We start from the raw sequence: 17,150 nt of genomic DNA on the forward strand, positions 1-17,150 counted from the left end.
TATATGCCTCATTACTGGATGGAGGTACCGGGACTCTCTGCTAGAAACCTACAGCTAATTAGAAGAAGGATGCAAAAAAATTACTTGCACATTAAAGGCACTATTTTTAGCTTTGGCAGTTCTGCCTTGTTCACTAAGGGCAACATTAAATGTGTGCAGTTTGGAAGCCATTACATCACCCTGCCCACTTTGCTTTGACGATAAAAGCCACTCTTTCTGGTGCACCCCCCTCTTGCCTTAGAGATTCATTTCACTTTCAGTGTAAAAACATACCCTCCAACATTTCTCTTATGAAAATAGGGACGTCCCATTCTGTAATGATACCGGTAATTTTACTATTTATACCCCATACATCTTCTTGGGTTGTCCCAGCACTCTGGGCAGCTTCCAACATATATAGAAACATAATAAAACATTAAACATTTTTTTAAAAAATAATAATCAAAACTTCCCTAGACAGGATTGCCTTCAGACAGCTTGCAGATTGGACAACTCCATACCCTCCAACATTTCTCCAATGAAAATAGGGAAATCCTAAGGAAAAGAGGGAAATTCCAGGATCAAATAAAAAACCCAGGACAGCTTCTCTAAATCAGGGACATCCTTGGGGGAAAAGGACACCTGGAGGGTCTGAACTAAGCAATACTCTTATTTCACCACTTTAAAAAAACAACAACCATGCACAAAATAGTCAAAACTGTCAGTTGTGCAAAAGTTGTCCTCATCTAAAACACACACACATGAAAAGGTGCATGATGTCGTCATGTAGATGAAAACTCAAGAGATTCTCCTGGTGCCTTGGAATATACCAGGAGACAATGCAACCATAGCTTCTCCCACCTCTCCTCCTTGCTGTGTGGCATACCTGGAGTCCTGCTTCCTGCAGCAGGTGAGGGCAGGGAGAGATGAAAGGAGCAAGGAGAAAAACTCGGCAGCAGAATTAAAAGTATAAGAGGATTTTTTTTCTTCTTCAAAGTTGTGATTTGGCAAGTCTAGATGGTGTTTGTGGGATCCCACAAATAGTAACTCGGACATCACAAATAGTACCCCCAGAACAACCCAGCGAGGTAGGTTAGAGGCTCATTGCAGCATCCCACTGCGTGTATTGCTTGGACCAGGTCAAGGAACCTGAAAAGGAGAAAGAAGTAGCTCGGTAGGAATGGGTTTAGTGCAGGAATGAGGAACCTGTGGCTCTGTACCGTGTTTCCCCTTTTTTAAGACGTAGTCAGAAAGTAAGCCATGGCAGCATTTTTAGCATTAGTGAGATCTAAGACACCCCCCGAAAATAAGACATACCTCCATGCGAGACCGCCGAGTGCCCCAGCCAGCCAGAGGGGCCTGGAACCGGCTGCTGTTGCTGCAGAGAACGCATGGAGCGCCCTGCAGCGCCTGGCCTCTTCTTTTCTTTTCTTTTTTTGGGGCTGCCCGAGGCCTGCCGCCCCGCCACCGGAACCGGCGGCTGCAGAGCGGAGCGCTCCGAAGCGCCGAGCGCTCGGAGCGCCCTGCAGCGCCTGGTCTCTTCTTTTTTGGGGGGGGAGGAGCTGCCCGAGGCCTGCCGCCCCGCCGCCGTAACCGGCGGCTGCAGAGCGGAGCACTCCGAAGCGCCGAGCGCTCGGAGCGCCCTGCAGCGCCTGGCCTCTTCTCTTTTTGTTTGGCTGCCCGAGGCCGGCGGCTGCAGAGCGGAGCGCTCCGAAGCTCCGAGCGCTCGGAGCGCCCTGCAGTGCCTGGCCTCTTCTTTTGGGGGGAGAGCTGCCCGAGGCCTGCCCCCCACCACCGGAAGCGGCGACTGCAGGGCGGAGCGCTCCGAAGCACCGAGCGCTCGGAGCGCCCTGCAGCGCCTGGCCCATTCTTTTGGGGGGAGAGCTGCCCGAGGCCTGCCCCCCGCCGCCGGAAGCGGCGGCTGCAGAGCGGAGCGCTCCGAAGCGCCGAGCGCTCGGAGCGCCCTGCAGCGCCTGGCCTCTTCTTTTGGGGGGAGAGCTGCCCGAGGCCTGCCCCCCGCCGCCGGAACCGGCGGTCTGCAGCGCCGAGCGCCCGGAGCGCCCAGCAGAGCTGGGCGGAGCGCCGAGCCAGCAGCCTGCCGCCTCGGTGCCGCGCAGAGCGCCCAGCAGCACCCCGAACCAGTGGCCTGGCCCCTCCGAGGAGGCCTTAAGGTACCGTACAAGACATCCCCTGAAAATAAGACACCGTGTTCTTTTTTGAGTAAAAAAGTTATAAGACGGTGTCTTAAAAAAGGGGAAACACGGTAGATGTTGCCAGGCTTCAGCCAGCACAGACAATTGTTCAGGGGCAATGGGAGTTGTAGTTCAACAACACCTGGAAGGCCATATTCTTGGCCTAGGATTTGCTTTAGAAGCTGGCAGCTCATATTATTTATAATAATAGATAAAAATAAACGTAGGGACAATTTCAAACCATATGTAGCGAAGATCTTAAAGGGCAGATCTACACTACAAACTGGATCAGTTTTAGATGTGCAATTTTAACAGGCAATTTTATTTTATTAAGTATATGTTCAACAACTCATTTTACTTATGTTTTTGTTAACTTGCTTTTAGAGTTCTATATTCTACATAAACTGCTTAGGGGTTATGGATGATTAAGCAGAATTTAAATCCTGGTAAAAGGGGGGGGGGTGACCGTGGCTTTTCCAAATGACCCTGATAAACCACAGCAGTGCAGATTTAGGATACACTTCAAAATGCATTGTGTGGATGAGATCAACCATGTTTTGAAACAGTGGGTACCACACAGGTATGGTCATCTTAGAGCTTGGGTGTCTGTAGTTTCCTTCCTGAGGGTATACTTCATGGCAAATATGGGTTTGATGCCATGTAATGTGTAAAATGTGCCATGAAATTTTTAATATTTGCAGTGGCTTCCATCTTCAAGTTATGTTTTTCAACTCTACACCGTCACAGGACTTCTGTTCCTTTTTTTTGTAGAGCAGAGTGTGTCTCCCCTGCAACATGTACCATTAAAAAAAAGGAGGGGAGAGCTTTGGACTAAGGCACACAATATTTTAAAAAAGATAATACTAGGGATGAATCTGGGAAATTTCTCTGTGTTGCAAGATTTTATCAGTCGCTACCATAAACAAGGGAGGGGGAAAGTAGCAAGAGAGAGAAAGAGATAAAACTTCTGGACCAATGCACACAATGAAGCTACAATTTCCTGTAAAAGGAATCTGGTTGTTGCGAGCTGCAGGCACCACTCACACACCCTGAAGATTTGACCGATAGTAACCTTAAGCACACAAAGAAATAGACTCAGCAAGAATTGAAAACATGCTATTTTGCTGCCAACATTCAGCAAGATCAAGGAAGGAGGCTCTATGCAGTCTATGCAAAATATAACCTTTTCGGAGAATGGAGCAGGGGAAAATTGGGATTTGAACCAAAGAGAATAAACCTACAGAAACATATTGTGTGTGTGTGCGCACGCATGCCCCCAAATTATTCCTTTTAACTCAACTGCACATAGTGATGTGTGGAATTATCCTTTCAGTTTTGTTTTGTTTTAAAAAAATGCTTTCGAATTCATTATCTCCATTTCTTTTCTTTTTACCGGTAGCATGGATGCTACTTTGTTACAAGGGAACAACGGAAGCATGTTGTGGATTAGGGAAGAGTTCTTTTTTTCGTTATCACGATGTTACTGAAGTTCAGTTTCAGAACTGTGAGTCTGTATCGGATTTAGAACTAGAATCATAGAACTGCAGAGTTGGAAGGGACCACAAGGCCCACCAAATCCAAACCCTTTGCAATCCAGGAATCTTTTGGCCAACATGGGGCTTGAACCCATGACCTTGAGATTAAGAGTCTCTTGCTCATAACTGCAGCTTAAAACATACTTATGTTAGGGAATAAGATGGGAACTTGTGCACACCCATGGAACAGAGCAGGGCTTACTTCTGAGTAGAAATTTATAGATTTCACTGTAAATAAAAATATTTGGGAACACAGGAAACTGCCTTATACAGAGTTAGACTATTGGCTCATCTAGCTCACTAATGTCTACAGTGACTCTCCAAGATTTCACGCAGGGGACATTCCCACCCCTTCGTGGGGCTCAAACCCACCACCCTGGGATTAACAGCCTCATGCTATCCCTGACTGAGCCATCCTCATTTGCTCATGTATATATATATATATATATATATATATATATATATATATATATATGCCATCTTTATAAGGGATGTGGGTGGCGCTGTGGTCTAAAACACAAGAGTCTAGGGCTTGCCAATCAGAAGGTTGGCGGTTCGAATCCCCGTGACAGGGTGCGCTCCCGTTGCTAGGTCCCAGCTTCTGCCAACCTAGCAGTTCAAAAGCACGTCAAAGTGCAAGTAGATAAATAGGTACCGCTCTGGTGGGAAGGTAAACGGTGTTTCCGTGGGCTGCTCTGGTTCGCCAGAAGCGGCTTTGTCATGCTGGCCACATGACCTGGAAGCTGTACGCCCGCTCCCTTGGCCTATAAAGCGAGATGAGCGCTGCAACCCCAGAGTTGTCTGTGACTGGACCTAACATTCAGGGGTCCCTTTACACACACACACACACACACACTCACACACACACACACACACATATATATATACACACACCATCTTTATATATCTGAAATTCAAACCACCGCTGCTGCTACTTTTTTGTTTTGGACCTGTTCTGTTCCTCTGCAATTTTGCATTTCTGTTTCCCATCCCCTTTCCCAGCATAGCGCCCCCCCCCGCTGCCAGCTCCCCCAGTGGCGCTGAGCGCGTAAAAGCGGCTGCTGCTGCAGAGCACAGGACGTGCCGGCCCTCTTGGCGCGCGCGCCGCCCGCTCTCCCTCGCGCCGCGCGCAGGCTCAGTACAGCCGCCGGAGCTTGAACTCCAGTTACCCCTGAGCCGAGGCGAGCCGAGGGAGGCAGAAGTAGGTGAAAGGCAACCCGGTGTCATTGCTCCGCATGGCAGCCGCGGCATTTTACGCATGCGCCTTCGCGGCGTGCCCGGGCGCGCACTCCCTTCCCCAGCAAAAGGACCCTTTCCTTGCCTGAGGTTCCCGTGCTCAGGCTCAGGGAGTTGATGACCAGCCTTCGCTCTGCTATAGAGTTGCGAGGAATCCTGATTTATTGCTGCTTGGTTTTAAGATTGCGCGCCCCCTCCCTCATCTCCTATTTGCAAGCAGGCAGGTTCCCCAGCGTGAAGCTGCCCTTGTGATCCCCCCACCCACCCACCCAACCTTGACGTTACTGGTTGAAATAATCCGAATACAGGCTATGGTGCAGGCGAAATGCACAACTGATGCAAATTTAACTCATCGGAATAAGAACAGGTTTAGCCGTAACGAATGGGAATATTTCACTCGGCTAAATTGAGCAAAAAGCAGACTTCCCTGCCATAGCTGCCAAGTTTTCCCTTTTCTCGCGAGGAAGCCTATTCAGCATGAGGGAAAATCCCTTAAAAAAAGGGATAACTTGGCAGCTATGTTCCCTGCTGGCTTGTGCCGTGCCCCTTGCGAGCCCCAAAGTCAGTTCCCTCTTGGGTCCCTTTCATAGTAAGGTTATTTCACTGGTGTTACAAGAATTCTAAGGTCTCAGATAAAGAGTAAAGGTTCACAAATGCACACGGTAAATCAGACATCCCCAAACTTCGGCCCTCCAGATGTTTTGGACTACAATTCCCATCATCCCTGACCACTGGTCCTCTTAGCTAGGGATCATGGGAGTTGTAGGCCAAAACATCTGGAGGGCCGCAGTTTGGGGATGCCTGCGGTAAATGCACAAGCATCAGTATATAAAGCACATGTGCAGGAGAGCAATCCTGAAGTCACCTTGACTCTTAATAACCCCAACTGTTTCCTCTGCCTCGCTTTCGCTGGATCCTGCCTCCATCCAATCGTGGACTTAGGGGACTCAGAGTCCCTGGGAGAGTTGGGTAGCAAAAGAACCCCCCCTTTTTTTCTACAACAATTGTTTACATATATGGAACATTTATGCAGCAAGCATGCACACACACCCCACTACATGTGGTTTAAAGCAGCATTTTAAATTAAAAATCGGAGCCATGGAGCTTCCCGGTGTTTTTTTATGCTTCCAGATTACTTGTTTGTTGAGCCTTCATCCTGGTTTGCTTATGTAATAGTAGGGAGGTTTGGTGTGTCAATCCTATCCAGTAGGAATAGCCCTGGGGAACCCATCCCAGTTCTTTCTGCTGCCACCACCCACTGATGTGTCACATAGCCTAGGTGGCCTCCTCAGGAGTAAGGGAACAGACTGTTCCGTTCCAAGTATCCAGCATGGCAGCTTCAGCCCACTTCCTCTCTGCCTCTGCCAACACTTTTAACAACCAGTAGCATACACTACACTTGGCAGCCTACGGGTGCAATTAGAAATGGGCAAGGGTATAAATAAATTATTATGATTATTATTATTATTAGTTTTCCTGATTACAGTGGTACCTTGCTTCTCAAATTTAATCCGTTCTGGAAGTCCGTTCCAAAACCAAAGCGTTCCAAAACCAAGGCACGCTTTCCCATAGAAAGTAATGCAAAATGGATTAATATGTTCCAGACTTTTAAAAACAACACTCGCTTCCGGGTTTGCAGTGTTTGGGTTCCAAGTTGTTTGAGTACCAAGGCGTTTGAGAACCAAGGCACAGTGGTACCTCGGTTTACAAACACAATTGGTTCCTGTACTTAACTTGTCTGTACTTAACCTGAAGCATACTTAACCTGAAGCGAATTTTCCCATTGAAAGTAATGGAAAGTGGATTAATCCGTTCCAGATGGGTCCACGGAGTACTTAAACTGAAAATACTCAAACCGAGGCGTACTTAAACCGAGGTATGACTGTACCACTGTATAGTGTTAGCGCTTCTGCTCTGTTTTCTAATGTTCCTTTCACATGTTGTTTTCTAGGACTGTGGCTTTTTGACCAATACGCCAGCGGGTGTCACACTAATTTTCATTCACACCAGTGGGTGTGTTGTGACACTGCAACAAATGTCGTTGGACGTCACCACTCTTCCCCCACCCCTCCTGCACATTTGTGCTTCTGTTCCCCTACGATTCAGAATGGCAGGAAGGAACTTTATGCTGAAATGCCACCCCAAATTTCATCACTTTACTCCTACAATTTTCTGGGTTAATGGGGTTGCATTAAAATGAGCCTAATAGTTTCAAAATGGGCACTAATATTCCCAAGAGCACAACAATTACCTGACACACGTAAACACACGAAATCATACAGTTATGATGTTAGGTTGGTACCTGTCCTACTGTCCTTGCTCAGGTGTCTTTAAAAGCAGCCCGGCACAAAAAAAAAATAAAGCAGGTAAAGCTGGAATTATGACAAGTTGTGGAAAGATTCCAAAGGCACAATCCGTGAACAATGTATTTAACAGATCATTTCTATAAAGTACCACTTTAAAATCATTAAAGATATAACTGTAAATTAGTTCATTTCTTTCTCAGATGACCGCTTCAAGGGGAGGTGGGTAGAGGGGTCAAGGGTCCATGAAGTCATTTGTAATATCTTGGATAATTCAGACTTTAATAAAACACATAAAGATCCTTTTATGTTAATACTTAGAAGGGAGAAAATTGTGTTCATATGACTGGGCAGTTCTTCATGAAATGGGAGATAATAGGCCCATGTTTTGGCTGTGGGGCAGATAGCAGGGGTGTGTGTGTGTGTGTGATTTTAACTGGGAAACAGTTGTGGGGCAGGAGGAGAGGAGAGTTGTATCCATTTCCCCTCTTCACTCCTCCCTCCCTGCTGTTTGAAATAAATTGGCAGTGTGAGCCTACATGGCTCTACCCAGAAGTAAGCCTCACAGAGCTCACTGCTGCATGTTTAGGAATGTAGATTTAAAGAGGCAGAGTTCCATTCACACTCAAGGGTGGGCCAGGGGAGCTCTTGAATAAGCAGGGCCGGCTCTAAGGCAAGGCTGGGTGGCGCAATGCGCCAGGGCACCGGGCCGCTAGGGGGGCGCCGCACTGCTGTGCCTGTGGCAGCCGCGCTGCGCGCTGCACCCATCAGACAGCCACACTGCGAAACGGGGCGGGGGGGCACCGGAGGGATCTTCGCACCAGGGTGCCAGTGTGCCAGATACGCTTAAGACAGCCCTGTGAATAAGCAATGGCTGCTGATTCTTAGCTTTCAAACTGTGCCTCATCCCCAGTGCTGGATTTACGTATAAGCTAAACAACCTATAGCTTAGGGCCCCACTCTCTTGGGGACCCCCCCCCCCAATTTTTTAAAGTAAACTAAAAACCTGGAGAAATAAAAATAAAAAATCCTTCCAGTAGCACCTTAGAGACCAACTAAGTTTGTCATAGGTATGAGCTTTCATGTGCATGCACACAGAAGAAGTGTGCATGCACACAAAAGCTCATACCTATGAGAAACTTAGTTGGTCTCTAAGGTGCTACTGGAAGGATATTTTTTTTGACTGCGTCAGACCAACACGGCTACCTACCTGTAACTAAAAACCTGGATGTACATTTCCAAAATATAAGCTATTAATATACTTTTTCTTAATTGTATTTCACTATTAATATACTTCTTCTTAATTGTATTTCACTATTAATATACTTCTTCTTAATTGTATTTCAGTTCAACAATTATATTTGATAAAACACACCTTTTGTTATGTGCAAATGGCTATTTAGGTCCATAAATTACCATACAGCATATATTCAACGCAAGAAAACAGCGACAATTTGTTGTTGACAAAGGACAGCTGGACATATAAAGGGCCTCATTACCTTCAGTAGCTTAGGGCCTCATCAAACCTAAATCCGGCCCTCCTTGATCAGAGGACGCAGTCAGTCAAAGCATGCCATGAAAATTGTTTAAGACAAAAAAAAATTGAATCAGCGAATAAATCGGGCAGATTATTGGCTTGGCAGATAAAGATGCGGCAGAAACAGAGCACAATTAACAAAATTAAAGAAGAAGGTGCTGAAATAGTCGACCCCAAAGAAATAAGAAATGTCTTTCAAAGATACTATAGAGAATTATATCGGAAAGAAAAAGAAGATAAAAAGAAAATAGAAAATTACATTCGATCATTCGGCCTCCAAAAGATATCAAAAGAAAAGAAAGACTTGTTGAATAAAGAAATTTCAATTCAGGAAGTAGAAAAAGCTATAAACAAGATGAAATTGGGCAAAGCGCCTGGCCCCGACGGTATTTCGGCTAAATACTACAAAGTATTAATTACCCAAATTGCACCAATATTGTGTGAAGTGATGAATAATATTCTCAATACGGGGACGATACCAAATACCTGGAAGGAAGCCTTCATTACATTGATTCCAAAAAAAGACACAGATTCTCAAAATGTTAAAAATTATAGGCCCATTTCTTTATTAAACAACGATTATAAATTATTCGCAGATATTTTGGCTGATAGATTAAAACATGTATTAAATACGATAATACATAGGGACCAGGCGGGCTTTTTACTGGGCCGACAAATGAAGGAAAATATCAGAAATATTATAAACATAATCGAATATTTAGAGGCAAGAAATGAAAAACAAGCAGCGCTTCTGTTCGTCGACGCGGAGAAGGCGTTTGACAATGTCTCTTGGCATTTCATGTTGAACAATCTAAAAGAAATGGGGACAGGAGATATGTTTATGAGAGGCATCATGGCAATCTATTCGGACCAAACAACAAGGCTAATCATAAACAATAACCTATCGGATAAATTTAATATTTCAAAAGGGACCAGGCAAGGCTGCCCCATATCACCATTGCTATTTATAACTGTAATTGAGGTTCTTAATAATCGCTTGAGAAACACATCGTAAATAAGGGGCATCAAACTCGGGAATAAGGAATACAAGGTAAATGCGTTCGCCGACGACCTGGCATTGACGGTAGAACAACCCGAAACCAGTTTACCAGAAACTCTTAAGATTATGGAAGAATTCGGTCAGGTGGCAGGCTTCAAAATTAATAAGACAAAGACCAAAATGATCTTAAAAAACATAAGAAGAGAGAAGAGTGAAGAGATAGAAAAGCAAATAGGAATTTCGTGCGCTAAAAAGATAAAATATTTAGGAATCTGGTTAACGTCAAAAAGTTTAAACTTGTTCCAAGATAATTATGATTCGGCCTGGAAAGATATCAAGAAACATTTAGACAATTGGAAAAATTTGAAGTTATCCTTCTGGGGAAGAATTGCGGTAATCAAAATGAATATCTTACCAAGATTGTTATTTCTCTTCCAGAACATCCCCATAGTAAAAGGAGTTTCCCAATTCAAAGATTGGCAAAGATTATTATCAAAGTTTGTATGGCTAGGGGAAAAACCCAGGATTAAGCTAAAAATCTTAGTTGATAAAAAAGAGAGAGGAGGATTCGCTTTGCCCGACTTAAAACTTTATTATGAGGCAGCATGCCTTGTATGGTTAAGGGACTGGATCCTGTTGGAGAACTCAGACCTACTGGACCTTGAAGGCTACACAAATCGTTTTGGATGGCATGCCTACCTCTGTCATAACAAGGCGAAAACCCACAAAGGCTTCACAAATCATATATTCAGACGATCAATCCTTGAAGTATGGGAACGCAACAAGGCCCTACTGGAAAAGAAAATGCCCCTGTGGGTGGCTCCTCTAAATGTATTAGCTATACAAAAGATCAACATGGAAAAGAAAGGCCTTACTTATAAAGATATTGTTATTAGAACAAATGAAGGTCATAAGTTAAAAACCTATGATCAAATCAAAGATAAATTAGCAGGATGGCTGCAATATTATCAAATAAATAATTTATTTAATAAGGACAAAAAAGAATTTGGTTTTGAAGAAAAGAAATCCAGATTCCAAATTGAGCTATTAGGTAATAATCACAAATTGTTATCTAAAATGTACAATTTACTCTTGGACTGGTACACCATGGATGAGGCTGTTAAGGATTCTATGATCAAATGGGCCAGAGATTTTGGGCACAATATCCCATCCGATATGTGGTCAAAACTGTGGAAACAAAATATAATTTTTACAGCTTGTACTGTACTAAAGGAGAATGTTATGAAACTTGTATACCGCTGGTATTTAACGCCAGCAAAACTATCTAAGATGTACAGGACCCAAAACAAATGGTGTTGGAAATGCAGAACATCGGTGGGGGAATTCTTTCACATGTGGTGGGGGTGTGATAGGATAAAACAATTTTGGGATTTGGCTTATAACGAACTAATTTTTTTTAAAAAACTTACCTTTCCGAAGAAGCCCGAGGCCTTTCTGTTGGGTCTAGTCGATAATGAAATCCCAAAATCCGACTTAAGATTCTTTATGTACGCCACAGTGGCAGCTAGAATTCTTATCACCCAGAAATGGAAAACAAATGAAATAGCATCTATAATTGAGTGGCAATCGAAGGTCTTAGAATTTATGGAATTAGCCAAATTAACACACAGAGTATGTGATTCGGATGATGCAAAGTTCCAAGCTGAATGGAGTAAATTTATAGAGTATGCAGAAATGAGATAGGTCATGGGTCGGGACGGGGTGGGGTGGGGTGAGTCACAGGGATGAGCCACAGCAACACGTGGCTGAGTACCGCTAGTGTAAAATAAATTGGGGTTTGGGGCGGGTCTGGAAAATGATAAAACTGGCCCTTCCAGTCATGGTGATCATAGGCACACATCCAAAAAAGCCAGCAAAGGGCAACAAAAACAAACAAACAGGCAAACCAGGACGATGTCACAAGCCTTGTTTTTCTCCAGGCACCCACCTTTGGCATCCTAAGCCAATCAACCTACCGTGACAGGACCAGGAGGTTCTAATCCGATGCCTGCAGATGAGTTTTGTCAGTCAGTAGCTCTGATGAGCAATCCACATAGCCCTAGTGAATGTGACGACTGTTCCATCACTGCACCGGTTGGCTCCTTGCCGGTCATGAACTGCCCACCCCAGCCAAGATTGTGCTCCTTTTTCCATGCTACCGCTTCTCCATTTTTTAATGGTGAGGTGCAGCATGGTATGAAAGTCACATGACATATGTTAAAGATGATAAGCCAGAGACATTCCTATTGAACATTATAGAGCAGGCATCCCCAAACTTTGGCCCTCCAGATGTTTTGGACTACAATTCCCACCTTCCCCGACCACTGGTCCTGTTAGCTAGAGATCATGGGAGTTGTAGGCCAAAACATCCGGAGGGCCGCAGTTTTAGAGGCAAAGAAAGTAACAAAGAAAGTACCGTATTTTCCCAGGTATAACACGCCCCCGTGTATAAGGCGCCCACTATTTTTTGGGTACTCCAAATTAAGAAAATGGGGGGAGATGGCCCAAAGTTGTTGAGCCTTTTTGGGGGGATTCCCCAGAGTTGTTGAGTTGCTCACATCGCAGAAGCCAACAAGCGTCTGTCCGCTCGCCAACAGCAGCCGGCAATCACACACCCAATTGCCACAGCGGCAACCAATCCACAGCAGCCCTTGCCGCAGCAACCAATCACCCACCCAATTACAGTAAAACAAAAACAAAAACCAACAACCTCGTCTTATACACGGAAAAATACGGTACTTGGTCTTTTCCTATATGCACCGGCAATGGCCAGAATTATTTATGCTCAAAGGTGGAAGGACAAAAATAGTCTTACAAAAAAAGAATGGCAGAGTAAGTTAATAGAATATGTGGAATTAGCAATGTTGACTGTAAAGAGAAGGAATCGGGATGAGACTGAAATAAGGGAGGATTAGGAATACTTTGGTGAATAGTTAAAGAAATATAATAAGCAGATAAATTTCCAAGTAGGGCTACAAATATGAGAAGCAGTTAAAATAACTAGAAGAGGGGTTGGTAACTAAGGAAATGCAGCTCAACAAGGACTAAACAAGAACCCATGGAGGGATGTGTGGGGAAGTCAAAGCATATATGGTAACTGTATAATGGATGTATAAAATTATGGGAAACGAATACCATACTTTTCTGTGTATAACACGCCCCTATTTTGGGGAACTCAAAATTAAGAAAATGGGAGGGGATTCTCCAAAGTTGTTGAGCTTTTTTTGGGGGGGAGGACTGCCCACAGTTGTTGAGCTTTTGGGGGGGCAGAGTTGCTGAGCTTCTTTTTTTGCGGAAATGCCAAAATACGGTCACCAGCCAGACTGACAATGCCCCTCGCCCGCATCACCAAAGCAACCTATCCTCTGTCCCGTCGCCAAAAAAAGCAGCAAATCGCCCGCCCAATTGCTGCAGCAACACCCAATCAACAACAGCCGTTGCAGCAGCCACCAATAACAATCTCCAACTCACGACAGCAACCAATCCCACGGCCCCACAATGCACTGCCCATGTATAAGACGGCCCCTAATTTTGAATGTGATTTTGTAATAATAATAATAAAAACCATAGTCTTATACATGGAAAAGTACGGCAAATAAATAAATAAATAAATATTTAAAGTCACATGACATATGTGAAGGTTGCAACCAGTTCTCCACAAAGCCACGTCAGTTTTCCCAGATGCGCATAGGAATGATGCTTTTATCACATGGTTTGGTTCTCAAAGGAAGTAGCTTCATCAGACCCTTGGTGTCTACTTCTCTGGAATTTCCGAGAAAATAAGCTTGCAGAAATCTTTGCATCATGTGAACGAGTCCTAAAGTTTCCATGGTAAGTTTGGCTAGTCAACTTAAGCAGAACCGGCCCCTACTATTGGGCAGACTGAGGCAACTGATTTTTGATGTCGTGAAAGGGCAGCAATTCGCTAGTTATTTACTGGTAATTTATTATCACTGTAAGTTTTGCCCCCGGTTGGTGGGGAGGCGGGAGAGATGTTTGTGATACGATAGCAGGGAGCACTATTTGCTCCAGTGAGCCAGTGTGGTGTAGTGGTTAACAGCGGGAGACTTGTAATCTGGGGAATCGGGTTCGCTTCCCTGCTCCTCCACATGCAGCTGCTGGGTGACCTTGGGCTAGTCACACTTCTCTGAAGTCTCTCAGCCCCACTCACCTCACAGAGTGTTTGTTGTGGAGGAGGAAGGGAAAGGAGAATGTTAGCTGCTTTGAGACTCCTTTGGGTAGTGATAAAGTGAGATATCAAATCCAAAACTCCTCTTCCTCCTCTGTCTCAGACAGCAGAATGTATCGGGGTGGCACTAGGTCCAAGCATGTGCATCACTTGAGTTCTCTTAATTTTACACTCTCCCTGACATGTTACCTTCCTGTTTCATTCCTGCAAATAGTTAATGGTTCCAGCTTTTATTGATGATGTCATCATGAGTCAAAGGGGGAAAGATGCCCTTTGTTTGTGCTGAACCACTTTGGCTATCCAGTTATCAGAGTTGGAGCTGTTTAATGCTGATCTCTTGAACATGTGAAGATGAAAGATAGGCAAACCCTTAGGCACAGCACATTTTTCGCTGCTAGCCAAAATCACATGAGCCCCAGAGGCCAAAAATACATTCCTTCATGATTCTCTTATTATTCCTCCTCCTCCTCCCGCATTGTCTCATTCTGTGTATAAGGTGAACGACTTCTTGTAACCCTGAACAATTTCAGCACTAAGTAATTAGACTGTGACCTACACAACGGGGAAGGCTCCACAAAAACTGACTGACATACAGTAATAAAAATTAATTATATTTAAAGACCTGAGAGAGGCATTTCTCAGCAGAAAGGTACAGTAGTCTGCTCCATGGTCTGCCCCACTCGTGAGGTAGCGCAAAGCTGCCACTTCAGGCAGCAGATGGGGGAACAATTTACAGTAAGTTGTGGCAAAATTTGGACAGTTGTCTGGAAGTTGCTATACCTGAAAGTTGCATTGTGCTGACAGAAAAGGGGAAGAAAGAAGTCCCCAAGATGATACCATCATCATCATTCTTTATTCGACCGTCAGACAGAAAAGATACATTTCTCAGTACAAAATTAAAACATCTAGGACATCTAAAAACTAAAATAAAACATGGGCAGCACTAATAAAGGCTATACAGATAAGCCTGCATCAATGCAGTCGATTTTACTCTTACGACGCTTGAGAGCTAGGAAGAGAAATTTGGCCACCAAGAAAGCTGTTTTCCCAGTGGGATTATTCAACAAATGTACAACCTGACTTTCTCTGGATAGACAGCTAAGCTGAGAGAGGCATGGGGCTATGAGACATTGTCTTAAATCTACATAGAAAGGGCAACTCAGGAGGATATGTTTGGTGGACTCTACCTCTCCCAAGGCACAATGGCAAGTTCTCTAATCATATGGAACTAGTGGATTACCGTGAGATAAGGGGCTGGTGTAACCTGATAGATCTGCTCCTCCAGGAACATCCCTGGTTTCACGCGGGCTATGTCCTCTTGTCTAGCAATATCGCCCAATCTCTGAGCAATCACGGCTCTAGCTTGACTGTATGTCATAGACTCCAAGTAAAGGTGTGACAGTCTGCAAGTCTGTACTTCATCTAAGACCTCCCTTTCCCAGGATGATTGAAAACCATCCCTCAATATCAAGGGGGCCAAATCTACGGGTTTAAAGCAACAACAATTACCAGACCTTTAGAAGGCATCTCAAGGCAGTCCTGTTTAGGGAAGCTTTTAATGTTTGATGGATATTTTGTTGGAAGCCGCCCAGAGTGGCTGGGGGAACCCGGCCAGATGGGCAGGGTATAAATAAATATAATATAATATAATATAATATAATATAATATAATATAATAGCCAAAGCTTCGCTTTCAGAGCCACGTACCGAAAAGCTTGGCAGTCAGCCTCTAATCGCATGACCGCACCCGCTACAGAAGGGGGCCCCAAGATGATACTGCACCTCAAGCAGGGGTCCCTGGGTGACAGGACACCCACAAAACTTTCATTGTAGGTGCCCGGCCGGGCGACCCAATGCATCATGTGCTGTGCCAAGGCCCTTACGCTGCATTTGATGCCAGATGCTGGGCACCCACAATGTTGGGTGGAACCCGGTGCACCTGACCTCATGCAGTCATTGTAAACAGGCACACATCGGGCACAGATATACAATAAAACCACGGTCACGGCTACTAAGATTATTTGTTGCATTAAATAGAATAAAATAGCAGAAGATTCTCGGGTAAGATGTGCCAAATTAAATATCTAAATCCCCTTTGCAGTTGACCGCTATTTAGTCTAGTTCAGGCATCCCCAAACTGCGGCCCTCCAGATGTTTTGGCCTACAACTCCCATGATCCCTAGCTAACAGGACCAGTGGTCGGGGAAGATGGGAATTGTAGTCCAAAACATCTGGAGGGCCAAAGTCTGGGGGTGCCTGGTCTAGTTCCTTCCCCCTGATCTTCTTAGCTGCTAGCGCACAGAGTGCTACTTTATCAGTAACAAAGTTGTCGGTGTCGCTCAGCAGCCATTTCACCCTTTCCACCCTGTTCAAATGTGTTCCATTCGTAAACAGGGGTTTTATACATCGGTCTCTTGGGTCTATATATAACGGGCACTGCAATAAATAATGGCACAGGTCCTGGATGCAGGGTTGTCCACACAGACAGAGTCTCTCTTCGTAATGTACTTTGCCGTACCGTCCATCCAACCCCTGCCGAGGGCATCGATTGGAATCGTAGTTCTGTAAAAGCGGTTCTTAGTACGGCAAGTACCGGTAGGAGCTTTGTCAGGTATCTGGCTCATAGCAGGCACACATGTATTTTGGACTTCTTCAACCAGTCACGAGTCCTCTCCCCTGCCCTGCTAAAAAGGAGCAGTTCAGCAGCTCCCTGGTGAGCTTTCTGTCAGCTGGCTTCTCCCCTGAGTCTAGTTCTTGTGCTCAGTTCCTGCTTGCCGGTTTCCTACAGGCATCTGCTTGGCCACTGTGAGAACAGGGTGCTGGACTAGATGGGACATGGTCTTCTTAGGATGAGGTTACATTTTTCTTATGAGGCTATAGAACAGTTTCTTATGGGTAATGTTTCTGTTCCTCTTCACACACACACACACTCACACACACAAAGCTTTGGGATCTTTTTTGTTTGTTTTACTGGTTGATTCCTGCCACCTGATTTATTTATTTATTAATTATTATTATTATTATTATTATTATTATTATTATTATTATTTTGTTGTTTAGTCGTTCAGTCGTGTCCGACTCTTCGTGACCCCATGGACCAGAGCACACCAGGCACTCCTGTCTTGCACCGCCTCCCGCAGTTTGGTCAGACTCATGTTAGTAGCTTCAAGAACAGTGTCC

General features: G+C 44.7%; 1 long non-coding RNA gene across 1 annotated transcript; it reads right to left on the minus strand.

Annotated features, from left to right (window-relative positions):
* Positions 1-9,326: 9,326 nt before the first annotated feature.
* On the minus strand, positions 9,327-10,973 carry LOC148683423 (uncharacterized). Its single transcript, XR_015947173.1, has 2 exons — positions 10,873-10,973; positions 9,327-9,593 (listed from the first exon to the last, which is right to left on the minus strand). It is a non-coding gene; the product is annotated as an uncharacterized LOC148683423 (long non-coding RNA).
* Between the last annotated feature and the right edge of the window lie 6,177 nt (positions 10,974-17,150).

Source organism: Zootoca vivipara, chromosome 15, assembly GCF_965207765.1.
Source record: "Zootoca vivipara chromosome 15, rZooViv2.hap1.1, whole genome shotgun sequence".
NCBI classification, from domain to species: Eukaryota; Metazoa; Chordata; class Lepidosauria; order Squamata; family Lacertidae; genus Zootoca; species Zootoca vivipara.